Here is a 26,784-nt window from a genome sequence, read left to right as displayed (position 1 = left end):
AGAGTCACACTGTCTTTCTATAGAAAAATTCGTGTACTCACTACTCATGTAGTTATTGTATCTTTACCCTCAGTTTGTAAGAATGACTAGAAAAAGGGAAAACATAAATATTAAAACAATGGATAAAAAAAAGGTTGGAAATCATATGGCAGTCAGATGGTTCTCAGATTCAAGGTGTTGTGGTTAGCTGTGAAAGAATAAAATTGTTTAAATGTTTACCTTTTTGGGAATGACCTCTTCCCTTCTCCCCCAGAAAATGTTTACCTTGCCCATTCTATTTTAATCTGTATTTTTAGAAACACATAAATTTACTGTGTGGAATTGCCTTTAATTCCTTAAAGTTGACTATATAATAGCAAAGAGAAAGTACCGAGACTGTCAGTATTAAGAATCTTCTAGCAAGATTAGGTTGAATAGAAGTACATCACAGCTCTTTATACTTTTAGTAAAAACCTTACAATTTTGAAAAACATCCAGTTACAGAAATTGTACCTTATCAGTTACACTTTTTTTCTGAGTAAGAAAGCAAGCTATAGCTTTCTGGTTATTTTTTTGTTGTTTAGTTTTTGTCTTTTTGAACTGAACGTTAAAGTTTGTTACCTTCATGTTAAGGAATATCCAGCTTTGCAGACAACATTAACTTACAATAAATCTTGAAATAATCATTTTTGTAAACCAGATATTTATTGGTAGAAGCTTTCTTCCTATTTATGGATCCAGTTCCCTATAAAGTTTAGAAAATCTCTTTATATAAAATGTTGTTACAATAATGCTGAAATACTGCATCTCGAAGGAATGGATGACTTAAAATTTAGGGGGAGAAACTATAGGAAAATTGTTTTAGGTATGAATGATTGGTTCTAGTCTTTCCGTGTTGTTAGAATGTTTTACTCTGTTCTGTACTAGTGTGGATAGACTGTAACGTCCACTACTGAAACCATACAGAAAGGAAGGACTTGAATGGGTGAATGAAAATCTGCTGTGAAGCATATCATACTGTCTTTCCTTTATATTTGGGCAGTGCATTATTTTTAAGTCAGAAAGCCAGTAGAGTTTTTTTGTTTGTTTGTTTGTTTTTTTAACCTAAAGCTCTGCCGTAAATTTCAGTGGTCACCTGCCACACTCACTGGGCAGTACATTTTTTTTTTTTTTTTTGAGACGGAGTTTCGCTCTTGTTACCCAGGCTGGAGTGCAATGGCGCGATCTCGGCTCACCGCAACCTCTGCCTCCTGGGTTCAGGCAATTCTCCTGCCTCAGCCTCCTGAGTAGCTGGGATTACAGGCACGCGCCACCATGCCCAGCTAATTTTTTGTATTTTTAATAGAGACGGGGTTTCACCATGTTGACCAGGATGGTCTCGATCTCTTGACCTTGTGATCCACCCGCCTCGGCCTCCCAAAGTGCTGGGATTGCAGGCGTGAGCCACCGCGCCCGGCTGACATTCTAATAGTTTTCTAAATGAGAAAGCTGTATAATTAAATGTATGCTAAAGAGAATGGAGCTCCAAGTGCAGCTCCAGCTGCTGATTATCATCTAGGGTGCTGGTGTCCTGTCTCAGTGTTTAGGTTAAGCCAAGGTTAAAAAGTCAACAGTTTTGCTTTTTCTTGATGACTTAGTGATGCAGTTCCTATTGAGTTTTGTTTTTAATCCAAACTAGGCAGCAGCAAGAAAGGAGTTCTTGCTTTCCCGCTACCATCTTGCTGATTGCTAGACCAGCAGTCTCCAGCCTTTTTGGCACCAGACATCAGTTTCATGGAAGACAATTTTTTCACAGACCAGGGACGTTGGGGAGATGGTTTCAGGATGAAACTGTTCCACCCCAGATTATCATCAGGCATTATTAGATTCTCATAAGGAAGGAGCTCACACAACGTAGATCCCTCACATGTGCAGTTCACAGTAGGGTTTGCGCTCCTATGACAATCTAATGCTGCCACTGCTGATCCGACAGAATGGGGAGCTTAGGCGGTAATGCTCACTCACCCACCTGCCTGCTGCTCACCTCCTGCTATGTGACCTGGTTCCTGATAGGCCATGGAGCACTGCTGGTTCTGGTTTGCAGCTCAGGGGTTGGGGACACCTATGCTAGGCAACTTAGGGACGTTACAGGTTTGAGGGAAACACTCCCAACTAGGACCTTATCATTTACTAATTAAAAATTATTAATGCTGGACCAGGTGTGTGGTAGCTCACACCTGTAATCTCAGGACTTTGGGAGGCCAAGGCGGGTGAATCATGAGGTCAGGAGTTTAAGAGCAGCCTGGCCAACATGGTGAAACCCCATCTCTACTAAAAATACAAAAATTAGTTGGGTGTCGTGGCAGATGCCTGTAGTCCCAGCTACTCTAGAGGCTGAGGCGGGAGAATTGCCTGAAACTGGAAGGCGGAGGTTGCAGTGAGCCGAGATTGCACCACTGCAATCCAGCCTGGACGACAGAGCAAGACTCCATCTCAAAAAAAATTATTAATGCTGTGAAGTTATTTACTTTGAGATCTGGCTTACAGATCTAGGGACTCCTAATGCTATCAAAGAATTATAAATTGTCTCAAAGGCAATATTAAGAGAACAGCCATTTTCAGTGTTTCCTTTAAAGGGGAAGATTACAATTAGGAACATTCTTTTAACCAATTTTTTTTTTTCAAAAGTTTTGCAGCCCCCGAATGGTAGTAATTTGCTTGGACTGTATTACATTTTGTAAATCCTTTTCATATATAGGAAACATGTTATAGAGTTCATCTTGGAGAAAGGTCCTACAGTCCTAACCAGAATACCAACTATAAGGCTTTGAATACATCACACTGGAATGCTCTTCACAATAGGCCAGTTCTCTCATTCCTTTTGTTGGACTTTAGGTGTTTAGATTCTCTTTTTGCCTGCCATGTTCACAATTCCCAAACTTCTAAAAGTTCAAATGGATGGCAGGTATTTAAGTTTTCAGTATGTAGCTTTTAGCTACTGATAGTTTCCACATAGCCAATCAGCAATCTTTTACAAACTTTTATAAAATTATGGTATTTTCTGTTGTTAGTTTCACAGTAGGAATCCCAGTTTTTGGCTTCTTAATATTCCATTACCAGTTCCCAGCCAGAGGATGGAACAGCTTGCACTCAGGTAAGCTTTCTGAAAGGTCTGTTTCACTTTGTAAGGTCACTTATTCAGGTCTCCGGTAATGTATTATCTTGCCTCTCTTATAATGTACTTGATTTGGTCAGAAAGCTGTGGGGCGGTGATTGTATGGATGTAGAACACACCTGCGTTGTGCCGAACATGCAGAGGCCTGACACTGTGACTCCCGAAATCAGGTACACCAGTGGTAAGACTTTGATAGCAAGTAATTTTATCTTTTGTGAATTTTTGTACTAGATTTTTTCTGAACAAGGTAATGGAAATGCATTGAAACAAAATTACTTATATTTAGGAGTGGCTTGGTATATGAGAGAAAGAACACTGGACACAGAAGACCTGAGTTCTACTCCTGATTTCCCCCATTTCCAGTAGTTGTAACCTAGGACAAGGATAAGTATTAGCACCTTTTAAATGAGGAAAATATTTGCTGTCTGTGACAATTATGTGAGAAAATATATATGTAAAGACCTTTGTAAATTATGAAGTACTATACAAATAAGGGATTTCATTTTTTATTTTCTTTTAAAGACTACAAGAATGGAGAGACACCATGTATGTACGCCTCTGTGCAGTGTAACGAACTCAGGATAAAGTGGCTTGGTGTTCAAGAAATTATTGTTTTCTAATTCCAGGAAATCACATAATTTAAATTCTCAGCAGAATCCTCAAATGTTCAGGAGTAGCAGTGAACTGAGAAAAATACCACTTGCTTTTAATCAGTTATACGTTTTCTAGGAATGTTTTATTATGTTCTATGATAAAGTTATAGATTATGCTAAGTAGAAAAAAATGACCCACTCTGAATTCCCAGCTTATACTGAGCTGTTGCTCAGTTGTTAATTATATACAGAACATCGACTGTGATATCTGGAGCCTTTGAAAAGAGGAAGTGGAACTCCTTTTTTGAATCAGTGAGAACAAACTTGGTTCAAGACTACACAGTTATATAGTGGCAGAACCGGAATCAGTGACTTCTATAAAAATCTAGGAACAACAGCTGTTCAGGTGTTAAATCTCGACTCCTCCCTTCCCTAGGGTTAGTTCCCTTGGAAATAATGTGTGCTCATGTGAGATGATGATCACTAAAGGGAAGACCTTTGTTCCTTAGGGACCTGTATATTGGCTGTTAGGCTCACAGGACACCTTGAGATCATTCCTGTAGAAATAGCTTTTATCTTCATATCTGGATTGGCAAATCCCTGCTGTCTTACTGTATCCAAAATATGATTTCCAGAAACAAGTCAAAACCTGATATAATAAATACCCATTGAGGAAGAAACTTGGTAAAATGACTAGGCCCTTATTGATGGGCCTTATTTCCAATAACATTTGATACAGTCATGAATTTGTCAGTACATTAAAGGTTCTTAGATGGATTTGGAGGAATCTTCATCTTTTAGAGATAAAAGAAATTATGAGCCTTAGTCCTCAAACTCAGGAGTTACTTAAAGCAGTATATGTATCAAGAAAAAATTTTTATTTTGTGCTCAAAGTCCAATAAGGAATAATACAGTGTGATACCAGGAAGACTGCCCCTGAGTTTCCTGCTCCTCATCTTAGACAAATTCTTCATCTCTCTAGACCTTCCTCCTCTCTGCTATAAAATGAGTGCTGCAGTTGTATCAGTGTTACCAGGGAATAAGTGGAATAATACATTCACATAGATCAGATGACCTATCAGATGACATTAATGTAATGTTACATTAATGTCAAGAAGATGTGCTTTAATTGGAATTATATCAACTGAGAGGAAATAATCGACTCCAAATCTTAATGTTTAGTTGGCAGATTAGCCCTTTAAACATGATAGTCCTGAAATTTGTATTTCTGGTTCTAATAGCCTATAATTTTAAGTAAGAGTCAACTTGTACTAAAACTCAGTTGACCATGTCTTTGGGCAGATGTTTTCACCTCTCTAAGCCTGTTCCTTCACCTACCACTTCTCAGGGAAGTTATGAGAATTAAACTAGAACATATGTGAAAATGCATGGTAATCTATGAAGCACCATACAGGTGTGAAGCACTGGTATTGTAGAAGGTGATAAGTAACTTTGAACAGGTTCAGTATCTGATCTTCAGAGTTTCTGTAAGTTACTGGCTCTATCTCCTGGCTGTTAGAGGTTAAAAGCAGGCTCTTAGAAATTCAGACATCTCTGCTGACACAGCTGCTTTACCACACAAAGACTTCCTGACCAGTTAGGATTCACTTATAATCTTTATCTTAGTTTTTTTATTCTGCTTACCTCTACAGTAAGAGAGCACTAATAAAGGTTAAAAATAAGGTTAAAAAAAATAGAGATGGGAGTGATATGAGAACCTACTCAAAGATCTTTTACCACTACTTTATACTTAATGGAAATGTACAGCTCTGTTTCTGAAGTTATCATTTTCTCTGCTTTACAAAGAAGTGGCCCGTGTACATTCTGACCATGTAGTAGTAATAACTGCTAATATTTACTGAGCATTTACTAAGTGATTTTATACACAGACACACACACACTCTCTCTCTGATAAGGGAAATATTGCTAATTTACAAAACAGGAAACTGGTTTGTAGCCAATTTGCATGGTGTAAATGTTCCCACCATGGCCAATTGCAAACTACAAATGTAGTATCAATGAAAATAGAATTGGGAAGACACGCACATAGTGGGCTCTCATTGGACTGGTACAAGCCAGGTCCAGCATATCCCTGGAGCTAGGGGAATTAAGTGAGTCATAGCTTAGGAAGTAAACACAGGAAGTCTTGATTTTAGAGTTGTGTACTTAACCAAGTTGCACTACTCTTATGACGTTAGTCAACCAACAGTTTTCAGCTCAAATAAGCCTACATATAATGCCACATATTTAAAAGACCACACAGCAACTCTTTGTAAGAGAAAGGAACTAGGATTAGTCTTCTGGATTCCAGGAAAGTGACTGTCAAACTTTTTAATTATTATTATACTTTAAGTTTTAGGGTACATGTGCAGATCATGCAGGTTACATAGGTGTACACGTGCCATAGTGGTTTGCTGCATCCGTCACTCCGTCATCTACATTAGGTATTTCTCCAAATGCTATCCCTCCCCTAGTCCCCTAACCCCTGACAGGCCCCAGTGTGTGGTGTTCTCTTCCCTGTGTCCATGTGTGCTCATTGTTCAACTCCCATATTTGACTGAGAACATGCGGTGTTTGGTTTTCTGTTCTTATGTTAGTTTGCTGCGAATGTGATGGATTCCAACTTCATCCATGTCCCTGTAAAGGACATAAACCCATCCCTTTTTATGGCTGCATAGTATTCCATGGCGTATATGTGCCATATTTTCTTTATCCAGTCTATCATTGATGGGCATTTGGGTTGGTCCCAAGTCTTTGCTGTTGTGAATAGTGCCACAGTAAACATGCATGTGCATGTGTCTTTATAAAGACTGATTTATAATCCTTTAGGTATATACCTAGTAATGGGATTGCTGGGCCAAATGGTTTTCTAGTTCTAGATCCTTGAGGAATCGCCACACTGTCCTCCACAATGGTTGAACTAATTTACACTCCCACCAACAGTGTAAAAGTGTTCCTATTTCTCCACATCCTTTCCAGCACCTATTGTGTCCTATTTGATGTTCGCCATTCTAACCAGCATAAGATGGTATCTCATTGTGGTATTGATTTGCATTTCTCTAATGATTAGTGATTATGAGCTTTTTAAAATATGTTTGTTGGCTTCATAAATGTCTCCTTTTGAGAAGTGTCTGTTTATATCCTTTGCCGCCTTTTTGATGGGGTTGTTTTTTTTCTTGTAAATTTGTTTAAGTTATTTGTAGATTCTGGACATTAGCCCTTTGTCAGATGGATAGATTGCAGAAATTTTCTCCCCTTCTGTAGATTGCCTCTTCACTTTGATGATAGTTTTTTTTTGCTGTGCAGAAGCCTTTTAGTTTAATTTGATCCCATTTGTCTATTTTGGCTTTTGTTGCCATTGCTTTTGGTGTTTTAGTCATGAAGTCTTTGACTATGCCTATGTCCTGAATGGTATTGTCTGGGTTTTCTTCTAAGATTTTTATGGTTTTAGGTCTTGTGTTTAAGTCTTTAATTCATCTTTAGTTAATTTTTGTATAAGGTGTAAGGAAGGGATCCAGTTTCAGCTTTCAGCATATGGCTAGCCAGTTTCCCTAACACCATTTATTCAATAGGGAATCCTTTCCCCATTGTTTGTAGTTGTCAGGTTTGTCAAAGATCAGATGGTTGTAGATGTGTGGCATTATTTCCGAGGCCTCTGTTCTGTTCCATTGGTCTGTATATCTGTTTTGGTGCCATTACTATGCTGTTTTAATTATTTGCCTTGTAGTATAGTTTGAAGTCAGGTAGTGTGATGCCTTCAGCTTTGTTCTTTTTGCTTAGGATTATCTTGGCTTTGCGGGCTCCTTTTTGGTTCCATATAAAGTTGAAAGTAATTTTTTCCAGTTCTGTGAAGAAAGTCAATGGTAGCTTGATGGGGATAGCGTTGAATCTATAAATGTCTTTGGGCAGTACAGCCATTTTCATGATATTGATTTTTCCTAACCATGAGCATGGAATGTTTTTCCATTTGTTTGTGTCCTAATTCTTTGAGTAGTGGTTTGCAGTTCTCCTTGAAGAGGTCCTTCACATCCCTGTAAGTTGTACTCCTAGGTATATTTTATTTTCTTTGTAGCAGTTGTGAATGGGAGTTCACTCATGATTTGGCTGTCTGTCTGTTATTAGCATATAGGAACGCTTGTGATTTTTGCACATTGGTTCTGTATCCTGAGTCTTGGCTGAGGTTGCTTATCAGCTTAAGGAGATTTTGGGCTGAGGCTATGAGATTTTCTAAATATACAGTCATGTCATCTGCAAACGAAGACAGTTTGACTTCCTCTTTTCCTAATTGAATACCCTTTATTTCTTTTTGTTGCCTGATTGCCCTGGCCAGAACTTCCAATACTATGTTGAGTAGGGGTGGTAAGAGAGGGCATGCTTGCCTTGTGCCAGTTTTCAAAGGGAAGGCTTCCAGCGTTTGCCGATTCAGTATGATATTGGCTATGGGTTTGTCATAAATAGCTCTTATTATTTTGAGGTATGTTCTATCAATACCTAGTTTATTGAGAGTTTTTTTTTTTTTTTTTTAATTTTTATTTTTTTAGAGATGGGGTTTCACCATGTTGGCCAGGCTGGTCTTGAACTTCTGACTTCGTGATCCACCTGCCTTGGCCTCCCAAAGTGCTGGGATTGCAGGTGTGAGCCACTGCACCCGGCCTATTGAGTTTTTAGCATAAAGGCTGTTGAATTTCATTGACGGCCATCTCTGCATCTATTGAAATAATTGTGGTTTTTGTCTTTGGTTCTGTGTATGTGATGGATTACACTGATTGATTTGTGTATGTTGAACCAGCCTTGCATCCCAGAGATGAAGCCGACTTGATCGTGGTGGATAAACTTTTTGATGTGCTGCTGGATTTGGTTTGCCAGTATTTTATTGAGGATTTTCACATCTATGTTCATTAGGGTATTGGCCTGAAATTTTCTTTTTTTGTTTCATCTCTGCCAGGTTTTGGTATCAGGATGATGCTGACCTTATAAAATGAGTCAGGGAGGCATCCCTCTTTTTCTGTTGTTTGGAATAGTTTCAGAAGGAATGGTACCAACTCCTCTTTGTAACTCTGGTAGAATTGAGCTGTGAAACCATCCGGTCCAGGACTTTTTTTGGTTTTAGGCTATTAATTGCTGCCTCCTTTCAGACCTTGTTATTGGTCTATTCAGGGATTTGACTTTTTCCTGGTTTAGTCTTGGGAGGGTGTTAGGTATCCAGGAACTTATTTCTTCTAGATTTTCTGGTTAATTTGCATAGAGATGTTTATAGTATTCTCTGATGGTAGTTTGTATTTCTGTGGGATCGGTGGTGATATCCCCTTTATCCATTTCTTATTGCATCTATTTGATTCTTCTCTTTTTCCTCTTTATTAGTCTGGCAAGTGGTCTATTTTGTTTATCTTTTCAAAACACCAGCTCCTGGATTTATTGATTTTTAAGGGTTTTTTGTGTGTCTCCTTCAGTTCTGCTCTGATTTTAGTTATTTCTTCTCTTCTGCTACCTTCTCAATTTGTTTGCTCTTGGTTCTCTAGTTGTTTTAATTGTGATGCTAGGGTGTTGATTTTAGATCTTTCCTGCTTTCTCTGCGCATTTAGTGCTATATATTTCCCTCTAGACACTGCTTTAAATGTGTCTCAGAGATTCTGGTACATTGTGTCTTTGTTCTCATTGGTTTCAAAGAACATCTTTATTTCTGCCTTCATTATTTATCCAGTAGTCATTCAGGAGCAGGTTGTTCAGTTGCCATGTAGAGTGAGTTTCTTAATTCTGAATTTTAATTCAATTGCATTGTGGTCTGAGAGAGTGTTATGATTTCCATTCTTTTGCATTTGCTGAGGAGTGTTTTACTTATAATTATGTGATCAATTTTAGAATAAGTGCTATGTGATGCTGAGAAGAATGTATATTCTGTTGATTTGGGGTGGAGAGTGTAGATGTCTATTAGGTCCACTTGGTCCAGAGCTTGAGTTCAAGTCCTGGATATCCTTATTAATTTTCTCTCTCATTGGTATGTCTAATATTGTCAGTGGGTTGCTAAAGTCTCCCACTATTATTGTGTGGAAGTCTAAGTCTCTTTGTGGGTCTCTAAGAACTTGCTTTATGAATCTGGGTGCTCCTGTATTGGGTGCATATATATTTAGGATAGTTAGCTCTTCTTGTTGCATTAATCCCTTTGCCATTATATAATACCCTTTGTCTCTTGATCGTTGTTGGTTTAAAGTCTGTTTTATCAGAGACTAGGATTGCAACCCCTGCTTTTTTTTTCCTTTCCATTTGCTTGGTAAATATTCCTCCATCCCTTTATTTTGAGCCTATGTGTGTCTTTGCACATAAGATGTATCTCCTGAATAGAGCACACTGATGGGTCTTGACTCATCCAATTTGCCAGTCTGTGTCTTTTAATTGGGGCATTTAGCCCATTTACATTTAAAGTTAATATTGTTTTGTGTGAATTTGATCCTGTCATTAGGTGCTAGCTGGTTATTTTGCCCATTAATTTATGCAGTTTCTTCATAGTTTGGTATGTTTTTGCAGTGGCTGGTACCAGTTGTTCCTTTCCATGTTTAGTGCTTCCTTCAGGAGCTCTTGTAAGTCAGGCCTGGTGGTGACATCATCTCTAAGCATTTGCTTGTCTGTAAAGGATTTTATTTCTCGTTCGCTTATGAAGCTTAATTTGGCAGGATATGAAATTCTGTGTTGATAAGAATGTTGAATATTGGCCCCCACTCTCTTCTGGCTTGTAGGGTTTCTGCAGAGAAATCCATTGTTAGTCTGATATGCTTCCCTTTGTGGGTAACCCAACCTTTCTCTCTTGCTGCCCTTAACATTTGTTCTTTCATGTCAACCCTGGTAAATCTGATGTTGTGTGTCTTGGGGTTGCTCTTATTGAGTGTCTTTGTGGTGGTCTCTGTATTTCCTGGACTTGAATGGTGGCCTGCCTTGCTAGGTTGGGGAAATTCTCCTGGATAATAACCTGAAGAGTGTTTTCCAACCTGGCTTCATTCTCCCCATCACTTTCAAGTACACCGATCAAATGTAGATTTGGTCTTTTCACGTAACCCTGTATTTCTTGGAGGCTTTGTTTGTTTCTTTTCACTCTTTTTTCTCTAGTCTTGCCTTCTTGCTTTATTTCATTGAGTTGTCCTTCAGTTTCATATTATTTCTTCCGCTTGATCAGTTCGGTTGCTGAAACTTGTGTGTGCTTCACAAAGGTCCGTGCTGTGTTTTTCAGCTCCATCAAGTCATTTCTGTTCTTCTCTACGCTGGTTATTCTAGTTAGCAGTTTGTCTAACCTTTTTTCAAGGTGCTTTGCTCCTTTGCATTGGGTTAGAATATGCCTCCTTTAGCTTGGAGAAGTTCTGTTTGTTAGTGTTCCTTCTAACAGTTTGCAGGTCTGCAGTCTGTAGTCTGCTACAGGTCTGCTGGAGTTTGCTGGGGGTCCACTCCAGACCCTGCTTGTCTGGGCATCACTGGCAGAGGCTGCAGAACAGCAAGGATTGCTGCCTGATCGTTCCTCTGGTAGCATTGTCCCAAAAGGGTACCTGCCAGATGCCAGCCAGATCTCTCCTGTATGAGGTGTCTCTCAGCTCCTACTGGGAGTTGTCTTCTGGTCAGGACACATGGGGTTCAGGGAGTCACTTGAGGAGGTAGTCTCTCCCTTATCAGAGCTCAAACACCGTGCTAGGAGATTCACAGCTGTCTTTGGAGCTGCCAGGCAGGGACATTTAAGTCTGCTGAAGCTGTGTCCACTACCACCCCTTTTCCCAAGTGCTGTGTCCCAGGAAAGTGGGAGCTTTATTTAAAAGTTTCTGACCGGGGCTGCTGCCTTTTTTCAGAGATGCCCTGCCCAATGAGGAGGGAGTCTAGTGAGACAGCCTTGCTGAGCTGTTGCTCCACCCAGTCCAAACTGTGATTTTAAAACCGCCTACCTGAGCCTCAGCAATGGTGGATGCCCCTCCCCTACCTAGCTTGAGCGTCCCAGGTTGAGCTCAGGCTGCTGTGCTGGCTGTGAGAATTTTAATCTAGTGGATCTTAGTTTGCTGGTCTCTGGGAGGTGGGGGTGGGACCCACCAAGCCAGACCACTTGGTTCCCTGGCTTCAGCCCCCTTTCCAGAGGAGTGAGTGGTTCTGTCTCACTGGCATTCCAAGCACCACTGGGGTGTGGGGAAAAAAAACTGCTGCAGCTAGCTCGGTTGCCCAGTTTTGTCCTGGAAACCGAGGGCCCTGGGAGTATAGGTACCAGTGGGAATCTCCTGGTCTGTGAGTTGTGAAGACTGGGAAAAGCACCATTATCTGGGCCAGAGTACAGGATACAGTCTTTAATGGCTTCCCTTGGCTAGGAGAGGGAGTTCCCTGACCCCTTGCGCTTCCCAGGTGAGGCAGCACCCTGCCCTGCTACAGCTCGCCCTCCTTGGGCTACATCCACTGTCCAACCAGTCCCAGTGAGATGAACCGGGTACCTCAGTTGGAAATGCAGAAATCATTCGCCTTCTGCGTTGATCTTGCTGGGAGCTACATGCTGGAGTTGTTCAGCCACCTTGGGCCTACTGATTGTAGAACTTTTTACTGCTCGTTAGCTCAAACTACTGGAAGAAACTGGTTAGATATGAAATATGTTTCCACTGGCTGAAAAAAATGGTAGTGGCTATAAGCGGCTTACCTATAACTCAGCCAGACTACTTTATGACATCACCATTTTCACATATGTTGCCTGGACCCACTTAGGAGTCAATGTATTTCTTATCCTAGGCCCTCTCCTAAAATTTGCAGGCCCTGAAGCAACAAGCCAGGATATTTCAATGTTATAAATCAAGCTAAAAAGCTACTAAATTTTATGCACAACATGCAAGTCCACCTTGAATTTTCACACTTCTTGTAATTCCATGCCCAAAGATGGCTGCCAGGGGAGAACCAGCCTGAGGCACATTCCCCGTTTCTCTTCCACCCACTCCTTCAGTATTCTGATGGGCTTCACAGGAACACTTGTGTATTCTTCAGCCTACATGCCTAAGTTTTTCCACAGCCCTGCAAAAAGCTGCCTCTTGGCCACCTTTTTGACCAGGATAAGTTTGGGGAAAGATAGGTCTTGTGAAAGTCCTAGAAGCTGAGAAGTTTAGGCAAGAAAATTAGGATTCTCAGGTACCTTGAACGTAGGCTAAAGGAGAATGGAGTGAGGCCCAGGTAGGCATAACCCATTGGCCTGCAGACTTTTTGGCCTCCCCCCACCCTGATCCCCACCCCCAAGAAAGCGCACAACTACAGGAGGACCTCTAAAATCAGGCAGCTGAGTGCAGTGCTGGGCCTGCCTTTTCTCCTAAAGTCAACCGAGACACTTTAAAAGATAGTTCTGGGCCAGGCATGGTGGCTGAAACCTGTAATCCCAGCACCTTGAGAAGCCAAGGCAGGAGGATCACGAGGTCAGGGGATTGAGACTATCCTGGCCAACATGGTGAAACCCTCTCTATACTAAAAGTACAAAAATTAGCTGGGTGTGGTGGCACATGCCTGTAGTCTCAGCTACTTGGGAGGCTGAGGTAGAATAATCGCTTGAACCTAGGAGGCAGAGGTTGCAGTGAGCTGAGATTGTGCCATTGCACTCCAGCCTGGCAACAGAGCAAGACTCCATCTCAAAAAAAAAAAAAAAAGTTTTGTTGTCCCTAATCTTTTTTTCCAATACAAAATGACACTGTTTATCACTGAATACTATTTTGTGACTCCTAAGAGTATTCACTGTTAGAAATTGATGTTTAGTATTAACAGGTTCATCACAAAATTTTGTGTGTTAGGAAGCAGGGAAAAGAGCTGATAGTGTAATAAACCCTTGTCAATGTGTTCTGCACATTAGTTGCACAGCACATTCTGTAACTGTAGGATCATCTTAGGAGTCACTTCAACAAGAGAAACAAAAGTTTTTGTTCTGTTTGCTTTAAGTGCTATTAGTGAGGTTGAGTCAAGATTGAGGCAAACAGAAGGTATCTGCTCTCCCTCTCATCTCTAAATTCCATAAAGTGCTATTAAAAAAAAAATAAGAAAAATAAGAAATCTGCTAAGCAATGAAAGATGAGAGGGCTAGCAATGGAATAGAAATTTGGAAGAATGCCAGAAAGATCAAAAGCAGGTAGGATCAGAGCTATAGACAAGTAAAATGATACAAAATCATAATTCAAAATAGACAAGGGTGGGTTAGAACCCAGAGTCAACCGATGCAAAGAACAGGATACCCTGGGGTACAGGACAGGATGATTCATTAGGGAGCTGATTCAGAGTAACTGCACAAGTCCCCTTTCCCAACCAGAGGCCAAGTGGTGGGTAAAAGAAGTCTCTCTGACCATCCTGGTCAACACGGTGAAACCCCGTCTCTACTAAAAATATAAAAAATTAGCTGGGCATGGTGGTGCGTACCTGTAATCCCAGCTACTCAGGAGGCTGAGGCAGGAGAATTGCCTGAACGCAGGAGGCAGAGGTTGCAGTGAGCTGAGATCGCGCCATTGTACTCCAACCTGGGTAACGAGTGAAACTCCGTCTCAGAAAAATAAAAAGAAGTCTCTCTACCCAGACTGTAACATAACTGAGTGATGCCACTGGAGCTGGGAAAGCTGGGCAGTGTCCCCAGACACTTGCTGGCCCTCAAGAGGAGAACGGAAGCCTACACACCAGTTCCCCCTTATCCATAGTTTTGCTTTCCACAGTTTGTTACCCATGGTCAACACAGTCCAAACATATTACACGGAAAGTTCCAGAAGTAATTCATGAGTTTTAAGTTGCTGGTTTTCCTGCATATCTTAAACTCTGGAAGTTACCCCACAATGCAGGTAAGCACTTAGTTAAGGTGCAAAAAGCATTAAACCTGTGGGCAGAAGATGTGAATGGAAACGTTCCAACTGACAGCCACTAGGTTGGGTGCTATTCATGGTTTCAGGTATCCACTAGGGGTCTTGGAATGTACTCCCTGCAGATAAGGGGGACTGCTGTACCCAGAACCAAAATATTGGCATGTCCTCAACACAAAACATCTGACCACTCATCACAGGCTATGCTAAACAGATACGGCGTATAAGAGACTCTCAAATACAAAAATGAGCAACTAAAATTACAACTATGAATCACCAAAATATTTGAAGAAAGCCAGTAATGTGAAAGGCCCTGAACAAACTTTTTGAAAAAAAAAAAAAAAAAGACCAAAAAACAGCATAAAGAAAACAAGTAAGTGTATTTAACATTCCAAGAGCATAGAGGATATCATAGCCATAAAATATATACAGATTATAAAAGAACCAATCCAATCTTAGATATTACAATTATGGTTGTTAAAGTTTTGTGGTCTTTTGTTTTGTTTTTTGGGTTTTTTTGAGACAGAGTACATTTTAGTAGGTGTATTTTTACCACCACGTACTAAAATGTACATTTTTAAATGCAAGGCTTGGCAAAAAAATTTTCAAATCCCCTCTAAGGGCAAAAGGAAATAAAAAATAATTTAGTAATTAATACAGAATTAGGGCTCTGTGGAGAAAAGACTAATGTCTGGTTTTGGCAAGAAATATAAGCAAGAATTTGGAGCATCTTGTCTAAATTTGAAAGCTAGGAAGCTATCAGATACCTGAGGGCCACACACAATGACTTGTGCCTGTAATTCCAGTGCTTTGGGAGGCCAAGGCAGGAGGACTGCTTGAGGTCAGGAGTTTGAAACCAACCTGAGCAATATATTAGGTTGGTGCAAAATAATTGTGGAAACTACAACCTAACAGCAAGATTCCTGTCTGTACAAAAAAAACTGAAAAAACAACCAGCAGGTGCAGTAGCATACATCCATAGTCCTAGCTACTCAAGAGGCCAAGGTAGGAGGATTGCTTGAGCCAACGAGTTTGAAACCAGCTTAAGCAACATAGCAAGACCCCATCTCTTAAAAAAAATCCTGAGGCAGTATCAATAGGACTCAGAAGTTAATTGCAAGAGGCTCCCATTAGCCAAAGATGAGACAACTTTGAGTAATTTTTTTTTTTTTTTTTAAAGCAGGCCATGGGGCTGTGGTGTCTCACACCTGGAATCCAAGCACTTTGGGAAGCTGAGTGAGGCAGATCAACTGAGGTCAGGAGTTGGAGACCAGCCTGGCCAACATGTTGAAACCCTGTCTACTAAAAATACAAAAATTAGCTGGGTGTGGTTTTGGGCACCTGTAATCCCAGCTACTCAGGAGGCTGAGGTAGGAAAATCACTTAGTTAGAAATGTAATGGGCAATAACTTTGTTCATGATAGGAATGAAAGTGTTTAACCTAAGCATGCTACTAATAAAAGGAGTTTGTAAAACCTACTTAATACTTGAGTATAAAATTTTACTGATATTAAAAATAGCTGAAAAATGGACAAACGTGAGATGGAAAGATCCCATGTTATAAAATATCAGAATACCTCCTAAAGCGAACTATAAATTCAATAAATTTCCAGCCAGGTGCAGTGGCCATGCCTATAATCCCAGCACTTTGGAAGGCCAAGGCAGGCAGATCAAAAGGTCAGGAGATCAAGAACATCTGGCCAGCATGGTGGAACCCCATCAATACTAAAAATACAAAAATTAGCCAGGCATGGTGGCCCACACCTGTAGTCCCTGCTACTCAGAAGGCTGAGGCACAAGAATCACTTGAACCCAGGAGGCAGAGGCTGCAGTGAGCCAAGATCATGCTGTTGCACTCCAGCCTGGGCAACAGAGTGAGACTGTCTAAAAATAAATAGGTAAATTTTCAAAAAATTTAATAAATTTCCAATGAAAATTCCAACAATTTTTTAACCAGAACTTGAAAAATGTTGATTGTATAGCTCATGGAAGAGAAATGATAGAAAAATAAGCAACATGAAAAATGAAGAACACTGAAGGTGAGTAAACTTGTTGCCCCAAATGCTACTTCATATTGCAATTGTCTTTCCCTCCTTATTTGCAGGCTCTACATCCATGGATTCAACTAACCAACTTGAAAATATTGGGGAAAAAACTTCAACAATACACAACGAAAATATGTGAATAAAAACCCAGTGCAACTATTTACATAGCATTTGTATTGTATTAGGTACAAGTAATCTAGGGATTATTTACATGGGAGTATGTCATAAGTGTAGGTTATATGGAAGTACTACACCATTTTATTTGGGGAATTGAGCATCCTTGAATTTTGATATCTGTGAGGGATCCTGGAAATCAGGAGTAGATATACTAATTTCAAACAATACTGCAGAGCAAGAACAGTTATCAGGGATAAAGAGGGGCATTATATAATAATAAAGAGGTCAGTACTCCAGGAAGACAATTCTTATGTATGCTCCCAGCAAGACAGCATCAAAATGTGAGGCAAAAACTGAACTGCAAGGGGAAATAGATGGCTTCACTATTATGGTAAGAGGCTTCAACACTCCTTTATCAGAAATGGACAGATCCAACAGGCAGAAGATCAATCAGTAAGAACATAGTTGAACTCAGCACCATCAGTCGACTGGATGTGATGGATATCTATTGAGTACTAGTTAACAGCAGAATACACATTCTTACCAAGCTCACATGTAACATTCATAAAGACCACATTCAGGGCCGTAAAAAATATTTTTTAACATTTAAAAGAACATATAATGTCTATTCTCAGGCCTCAATGGAATTAAACTAGAAATCAATAACAAAGATAGCTGGAAACCTTAAAATACTTGGAGATTAAACAACAAACTTCTAAATAACACATAGTTCAAAGAAGAAATCTCAAGAGAAAAGTTAAAATATTTTGAAACATGAAAATGAGGGCAGGCATGGTGGCTCATGCCTGTAATCCCAGCACTTTGGGAGGCTGAGGTGGGCGGATCACTTGAGGTCAGGAGTTTGAGAGTAGCCTGGCCAACATGGTGAAACTCCATCTCTACTAAAAATACAAAAATAAGCTAGGCATGGTAGCTCAGGCCTATAATCCCAGCTACTCGGGGGTGTGGGGGGGAACTGAGGCAAGAGAATTGCTTGAGCCCAGGGAGTAGAGGTTGCAGTGAGCTGAGATTGCATCACTGCACTTCAGCCTGGGTGACAGAGAGACACTCTGTCTCAAAAACAAAACAAAATATATATTACACACACACACATATATGATATGTGTCTGTATATGTGTACATATGTGTGTATATATAGTATGTGTATACGTACGTATATATATGAGAAAATGAAAATATGACATCAAAATTTATGGGATGCAGTGAAACTGCTTGCAGAGAAATTTATTACACTGAATGAATATATAAGAAAGAAAAATCAAATCAGTAATATAAGCTCTCACCTTATAAATCCAACAAAAGCAGCAAAAAGAAATAGAACAGAAATCACTGATATTGAAAACAGAATATCGATAGAGAAAACCAAGAAAGCCAAAAGTTAGTTATTTGAAAAGATCAATAAAATTGATAAGCCTCTAGCCAGGCTAAGAAAAAAAGATTTAAATTGCCGATATCAGAAATGAAAAAAGGGCCATCATTATAGATCCCATGGACATGAAAATGATAACAAAGAGAATCATCAGCTTTATGCCCACAAAATGTAAAACATAAAACTAGAAGAAAACAAAGGAGAAAAACCTTTGATAAGAAGATAATCAGGAGTATGACAATAATTTTTCAGATACAACACTATATGATCCATGTAAGACATAATTGATAAGCCAATTTCATTAAAATTAAAAACTTCTGCCTCAGGGAAAACAATGTGAAGAGAATGAAAAGATAAGCCATAGACTGGGAGAAAGTATTTGCAAAAGACATCTGATAAAAGGTTGTTATCCAAAAAATACAAGGAACTTTAAAAACTCAACAATAAAAAAACCAGACAACCTAATTTAAAAATGAGCAAAAGACCTAAATAAGACACTTCACCAGAGAACACATACAGATGGCAAGTAAGCATATGAAAAGATAATCCACATCATATGTCATTAGGAAGTTGCAGATTAGAACAACAATGAGATACCACTACACACCTATTAGAATGGCCAAAATCCAAAATACTGACAACACCAAATGCTGACAAGGATATGGAGCAACAGGAACTCTAATTCATTGCTGATGGAAATGCAAAATGGTACAGCCACTTTGTGGCTGCCAACAGTTTGGCAGTTTCTTACAAAACTAAACATACTCTATTCATACAGTCCAGCAATTGCACTTCTTGGTATTTACCCAAATGAGTTGAAAATATGCTCACAAAAAAACCTGCATTAAGATGTCCATAGCACCTTTATAATTGTCAAAACTTGGAAGCAACCAAGATGTCCTTTAGTAGATGAGTGTCTAAATAAATTGTGGTACATCCAGGGTTTGGAATATTAGCATGAAAAAGAAATGAGCTATGAAGCCATAAAAAGGCATACAAAAAAATTAAATGAATATTCCTCCTGAGGCAGAAGGATCACTTCAGCGTAGGAGTTCAAGATCAGCCTGGGCAATATAGTGAGATCTCATTTCTATCAAAACACACACACACACACATACACACACACCCCTAAGTGAAAGAAGCCAATCTGGAAAGGCTACATATTGCATAACTCAAAAGTATATGATACTCTGGAAAAGGCAAAACTATGGGTATAGTAAAATGATTAGTGGTTGTCAGGAGTTGGGGGAAGGGAAGGATGAATAGGCAAGAGTGAGTATTTTTAGGGCAATGAAACTATTTTTTACAACGGTAAACATATGTCTTTATACCTTTGTCAAAACCTATCAATTAGAACCAAGTGATAACATCAGGGAAAAAAAACAACAACTACAGAATGTATACCACCAAAAGTGAACACGAATGTAAACCATGGACTTTGTGTGATAATAATGAGTCAACGTAGGTTCATCAAATATACACCACATTGGTGTGGAATGTTGATTCTGGGAAGGGTGTCCAAGTGTGGGGAAAGGAAAGGGGCATATAAGAACTCTGTTTCCCACTCAATTTTGCTATAAACCTAAAACTGCTCTAAAAGATAAAGTTTTGTTAATTTTATAGAAAAAGATTTGCTTCCTCATCCTGTGTTCAATCAAATTTTCTTTTAAAAATCATGCACATAAAAGGATTGGGAGAAATGTTGCAAAGAGTTGATATAAGATCACATAAAGAGTGTCTATAAGTAAATAAAGGAAAAAAAACCTGTAAACTCTATTTAAAATTTAAAAGTAGGCAGTTCACAGAAAGCACACAAATAAGGAACGTCATTCCTTGGAAGATGACAGGCTATGTTATTTGTATCAGCACAAAAAACTAAAAATGCTACATTTTTTTAAATCTTCAAGGCACCTAAGAACTGAGAATATAAGTCAGCAATCTAAGGAAAAGCCAGAACCCAGAGAAGTAAGGTGAGCATTTAAGCAGCTTTGCACTGTAGGATAATACCAAGTCTTCAAGTGTATTAAGATCCTTGTATAAACAAGAGCAGAGTGAATCAATTCAACTTCAATTTTAGAAAATTAAGTATGCATATTATAAATTTACTAAAACAATAAACAAAGTACATAAACTGTAAAAGAATAGAAAGTGAGAAAATAATAGAAAAATAAAAATAATTGCTCTAAAACACCCAAGAAAATATTAAAAATAAGTAGAGATGGGTCAAAGGAATCTCAAAATGAAGTGTTAGACTTCAATGCAAATAATGTATAGCTGTAATTACATTAAGTGTAATTTACAATTAAGTGTAAATGCTTCCACTGGAAGACTGGTCAGACTATACTTTTTAAAAAATCCAAATATATGCTACTTAGAAGTGACATACCTAAAATTAGAGAAAATGTGAAAATAAAAGGACAGAAAATTTTCCTTTTCAACATTAAAAAAGAAAAATAGTATAGTAATATCAAAAATAATAAATTTTCAGACAAAAAACATTACTAGAGATTTAAAAAAAGAGACAATAATAAAAGAATCAGTTCACCCGGAAGGTCTTAGTAATTTTGTCTTGATGTGCCTAATGACATAACCTCAAAATGTAAAAAGCAAACATTGACGGAACTACAAGGAGAAATAGAAAATACAAAATTATAATAGGAAATTTTAACACGTGCTTTTTTTTTTAACCAATTGACAGAACAAATCAGGAGGATATAGACATTTATGTAAATTACTGTACTTGACCAATAATGCCATATATGAAAGTAGTGAGTACACACATACATTCACACAAAGAGCACCTATCAATAGAAGAATACATATTCTTAAAAGTGTTCATGCAATGACTATTTTTAAATGATCATCTATGGAGTCAAGAGGATTTCAAAAGGATTGTAATCGAAGATAGTGTGTCCTTAGACCACAATGCAATTATATTAGGAATCAATAACAAAAACTAATGAATTTTCCCAAATTTTGAAATTAAGAAATTTCAAAATAACTCTTCTAAATAACTCGTGAGTCCGAGAAGAAATAATAATCAACTAAGAGTTCCTTCTCAGTTTCTAGCATATGGTGATTAGAAAAGAGGTTTTTTTTTTTTAAGTAAAAATTTCCTAGCTTTCTTTAAAAAAATAATAATAATAATGAGGGGCTGGTCTTGGTGGCTCATGCCTTGTAACCCCAGAACTTTAAGAGGCTGAGATGGGAGGATTCCTTGAGCCCAGGACTTTGAAACCAGCCTGGGTTACACAGGGAAATCCTATCTCTGCAAAAAATTTTAAAAATTAGCTGGGTGTGGTATTATACACCTGTGGTCCCAGATACTTGGGAGGCTGAGGTGGATTACTTAAGCCTGGGAAGTCAAGGCTGCAGTGAGCTGTGATTATGCCACTGGGTGGCATAATCAGCCTGGGTGACACAGTGAAAACGCTATCTCTGAAATAAGTAGGTAGGTAGGTAGGTAGGTAGGTAGGTAGGTAGGTAGATAGATGAATGGCAGGCAGGGTGCAGTGGCTCACACCTGTAATTCCAGCACTTTGGAAGGCCAAGATTGGCAGATCACTTGAGGTCAGGAGTTCGAGGCCAGCCTGGCCAACATGGTGAAACTTAGTCTCTACCAAAAAACAAAAATTAGCAAGGCATGATGGTGAGTGCCTGTAATACCAGCTACTAGGGAGGCTGAGACAGGAGAATCAGTTGAGCCCAGGAAGCGGAGGCTGCAGTGAGCCAAGACTACGGGACTGCACTCCAGCCTGAGCGACAGAGCGAGACTCTCTCTCAAAAAAAAGAAAAAATGGCAAAATAAGCCCAAGAAAATAGAAGAAAAACAGATTAGAGCAAAAATTAACAAAACAATTGGGTGTGATGGCTCACACCTGTAACCCCAGCAATTTGGGAGACCAAGGCAGGCAGATCACTTGAGGCCAGGAGTTCAAGGCCAGCCTGGCCAACATGGTAAAACCCTGTCTCTATTAAAAATACAAAAATTAGCTATGTATGGTGGTGCACGCCTGTAATCCCAGCCATTTGGAGGCTGAAGCAAGAGAATCAGTTGAACCTGAGAGGTAGAGGTTGCAGTGAGCCAAGGTCATGCCACTGTACTCTAACCTGGGCAACAGAGTGAGACACTGTTTCAAACAAACAAAACAAAACAAAAGCAAATAAAATAAAAAATCAAAAGAATCAAAACCAGAAGTCAGTTATCTGTAAAAACTAATAAAATTGACCAATCTCTGGAATGCATCATTAAAATACAGAAAGAATTCACAAACAATATCAGAAATGAAAAATAATATAAAATGCTATAGGGCCAGGTGTGGTGGCTCATGCCTGTAAACCTAGAACACTAGGAAGCTGAGGGGCAAGGATCACTTGAGACTGAGTTCAAGACCAACTTGGGCAACATAATAAGGCCCTGTCTCTACAAAAAGTAAAAAGATTAGCCAGGCTTGGTGGCACACACCTGTAGCCCCAGACACTTGGGAGCCTGAGGTGGGAAGATCACTGGAGCCCAGGTGGTCAAGGCTGCAGTGAGCTGTGATGGTGCCTCTGCACTTCAGCATGGTTGGCACAGTGACCCTGTCTCTTTGTCTCTATTTATGTATTTATTCTTTAATGAAATTGATTTCATTTATTTCACTATATATAATTTTTAAAAACTAGACATTAAAAATCTTTTAAAATTTAAATAAAATTTACAAATTCCTAGAAAACTTAAAATTTAACAAAACTGACCCAAAAAGGAATTTTCAAAACCTAAAAATCTGAAGAACTAAAAGAAAAAAATGAAGCAAAATGAACAAAGCCTCAGAGACCCGTGTAGCACCATCAAGCATACCAACATATGCATAATTGGAATTTTAGAACTCTATACTTCAGAAGAGGACAGGGAGCAGCCAAGCACAGTGGCTCACTCCTGTAATCTCAGCACTTTGGAAGGCCAAGGTGGGCAGATCACCTGAGGACAGGAGTTCGAGACCAGCTTGGCCAACATGGCAAAACCCTGTCTCTACTAAAAATACAAAAATGAGCCAGGCATGGTGGTGCACACCTGTAGTCCCAGCTACTTGGAAGGTTGAGGCGGGAGGATCACTTGAATCCAGGAGGCAGAGGTTGCATTGAGCTGAGATCATGCCACTGCACTCCAGCCTGGGTAACAGAGCAAGACTCCATCTCAATAAACAACAACAAAACAACAATAACAACAACAAAAACAAGACAGGGAGCAAACAGAATAAAAAGAGATCAACATTTAGGCAAAACAGGAATTTTAGAAAGCAGCAAAAGAAAGATGACTTACTATATATAAAGGAACCACAATATGATCAGCAGTTGATTTCTCATCAGAAACCATGGATTCCATAAGACAGGAAGATGACATATTCAAAGTGCTGAAAAGGAAAAAAAAAAAAACAAAAAAACTCAGTCAAGAATTCTATGTCCGAAAAATTATTCTTCAAAAATGAAGGTAAAATAATTACATTAAACAAATAATGACTGACCCCTATCTTCCAAGGAACTATTAAAGGAAGTTCTATTATCTGAAAAGAAATAGCAGTAGTGTCTTAGAGCATTTTATGCTGCCACAACAGAATACCACAGATTGGGTAATTTATAATGAACAGATATTTAGCTCACAGTCCTGGGGGCAGGGAAGTCCAAAAGCATGGTGCTGGCATCTGGCAAGGACCTTCATGCTGCATCATCCCTTGGTGAAGGGCAAGACAAGGTGAGAGCAAAACGGGCCAAACTCACTCTTCTGAGTGAGTCACCCAACTGACTACTGAGATAAGTATGTTAATCCATTCGTGAGGCCAGAGCCCTCATGACCTAATCATCTCTTAAAGGTCCTACCTTTCAACATTATTGCATTGGGGATTAAATTTTCAACACATGAACTTTGGTGGGTACATTCAAACCATAGCAGATGGTAACTCGAATTCACATGAATAAAAAACACCTATAAAAGCAATACACAGGTAAATATGAAAGACTATATAGTTTTTATATTAATTGATTTAAAATACAACTGTGAGGAACTGTAATTTAGTGTGTGGTTATAATATATACAAATGTAACATGTGACAATAGCAAAAGGAGGGAAAGAAATGGAGCTATATTAGAGCTGTTTTTATATTTTACTGGAACTTAGTGGAATATTGATCAGTAGATTGTAATAAGATATGTATTTTACCCCTAGATATAGCACTAAGAAAATAACTCCAAAAAATAGTTAAAACGAAAGACTTACAATGGAACACTACAAAATATATATTTTTAACACAAAAGAAAGCAGTAGATGAGAAAGGAACAAGAAAAAAAGAAGAGACATAGAAAAGAAAACCCAATTATCAAAACCAGTGAGTTCAGCAAGGTTGTAAGATACAAGATCAATATAGAAAATCAGCTGTTTCTCTGTATACTAACAATGAACATTCTGAAAATGAAGAAAATTCTGTCAATAAAAATTTCATAAATAAAATATTTAAGGGCCAGGTGCAGTAGCTCATACCTGTAATCCCAGCATTTTGAGAAGCCAAGGTGGGTGGATCACCTGAGGTCAGGAGTTTGAGACCAGCTTGACCAACATGATGAAACCCTGTCTCTAGCAAAAGTACAAAAATTAGCTGGGCATGATGGGACATGCTTGTAATCCCAGCTACTCAGGAGGCTGAGGCAGGAAAATCACTTGAACCCAGGAGGTGGAGGTTACAGTGAGCCAAGATTGCACCACTGCACTCCAGCCTGGGCATCAGAGCAAGACTCCATCTCAAAATAAATTAAATATTTAGGAATAAATTTAACCAAGAGGTATTAGACCTGTACACTGAAAACTATAAACGTGGCTGACATTTTAAAGCTCTAAGTAGAGATCCCAAGTGTGTGGATTAGAAAACTCAAGATTGTTAAGATGGCAGTTCTTCCCAAATTGATCTATAAATTCAGCAAAATCCCTACCAAAGGGAAAAAAACAGCTGGATTTTTTTAAGAAATTGACAAGCTAATCCTAAAATGAATATGGAAATACAAAAAAATCCAACATAATCAAAACAATTTTGAAAAAGAACAAAGTGAGAGGATTTACTAACCTATTTCAAAACTGAATATGAAGCTACAATAATCAAGATTATGGTACTAGCATAAGAATAGTGATATAGATAATGGAACAGAAATGAGGGTCTAGAAATAAACTCTTACCGGTCTTGTCAATTTCTTTTTGATTAAAGAATACCAAGGCAATTCATTGAGGAAAGGACAGTCTTTTCAAGAATGGTACTGAGGCTGGACATGGTGGTTCACTCCTGTAATCCCAGCACTTTGGAAGGCCAAGGCAGGAGGATTGCTTCAGGGCAGGAATTCAAGACCAGCTTGGGCAACATAGTGAGCCCTCATCTCCACAAAAAGTAAAAATTAAGGAAAAAGAATTGTAATCAGACAATCAGATATTCACATATGGAATATGAATTTAAATCCTTTAAATCCTTCATACCATATACAAAAATTAACTAAAAATAGGTGATAGACCTAAATGTAAGGACTAAAATACTAAACTTTTCAAGGAAAACAGAAAATCTTCATGACCTTGGTTTAACCAGTTTTCAGATAACATCAAAAGCATGAAATTGAACTTAATAAAAATGTAAAGCTTTTGTGTTTCAAAAGACACCAATAAGAAAACAGATTGGGAGAAAATATATGTAAATTTGATATAGGACTTACATTCAGAACTTATAAGGAACTATTACAACTCAATAACAAAAAGACAAACTCATTAAAAAGTAGATAAAAGATTTGAAGAAACAGATGTCTATAAGCACATAAAAAAACGCACATCATTAGTTATTAGGAAAATGCAATTAAAACCACAATGTGGTATCACTTCATACCCGCTGACTAGCTATAGTAAAAGATAGTCAATAATTAAGTATTGGTAAGGATGTGGAGAAGGTAACACTACTGGTGGGAATGTGATACATTTTACATTTTGGAGAGTGATATAAATGCACTAAAATTTTATGGTGGTGATGGTTATGTAGCTCTGTAAATACTTCAAGAAAGCTCCAGATTATAGTGCTGGAACAAGTCAGATGATACCAGAAGGAAGCAATCAGATAAACAACATGAGACATTCTGTAAGGCAACGGGCTTCCAATGTTACGAAAACACTGAACTATATTCCTGCATACCAGAAATGACATTTCCAAAAAAGATACTTATAATGCCATCCAAATATACGATGTACCTAGAAATATATGTAACAAAAGATTTACAAGACCTTCTTGGTGATTATAAAATTTTATTAAGACTTTAAAAAGACTTAGCAATATATCATGTTTATGGATTGAACGGCCCACTGAGATATAAATTCTCCCAAAATAGCTTATAGATTCATTGCAACTCCAATAAAATTTTCAATGTGTTTGGCTTATTTTCTTAGTGAGACATGATAAGCTGTTTCTAACATGTATAAAGAAGAGCAGAGAACCAAGAAGAGCCACAGCTGTTGATGAACAACAAGGATGTGAAAGAACTTTGAACATGGAGTAATAAAGAGAGTGGACATTAGTACAGGAAAAAACCATTGTAAGAAATAAAGAGCCCAGAAAAGATCTTTGCATATATTGACACTTAATATACAGCAAAAAAGGCACTTCAAAGCAACAGGAAAAGGAAAAAAATTTTTTTT

The 26,784-nt window shown here is 38.5% G+C and overlaps 1 long non-coding RNA gene across 1 annotated transcript; it reads right to left on the bottom strand.

Annotated features, from left to right (window-relative positions):
• Positions 1-14,097: 14,097 nt before the first annotated feature.
• Positions 14,098-25,432, bottom strand: LOC144576638 (uncharacterized). Its single transcript, XR_013518877.1, has 3 exons — positions 25,296-25,432; positions 23,398-23,488; positions 14,098-14,213 (listed from the first exon to the last, which is right to left on the bottom strand). It is a non-coding gene; the product is annotated as an uncharacterized LOC144576638 (long non-coding RNA).
• Positions 25,433-26,784: the final 1,352 nt, after the last annotated feature.

This window comes from Callithrix jacchus, chromosome 6 (assembly GCF_049354715.1).
Source record: "Callithrix jacchus isolate 240 chromosome 6, calJac240_pri, whole genome shotgun sequence".
In the NCBI taxonomy this organism is placed as follows: Eukaryota; Metazoa; Chordata; class Mammalia; order Primates; family Cebidae; genus Callithrix; species Callithrix jacchus.
Note: the sequence above shows the minus strand (reverse complement) of the source record. Positions and strands in the feature narration are given on the sequence as shown.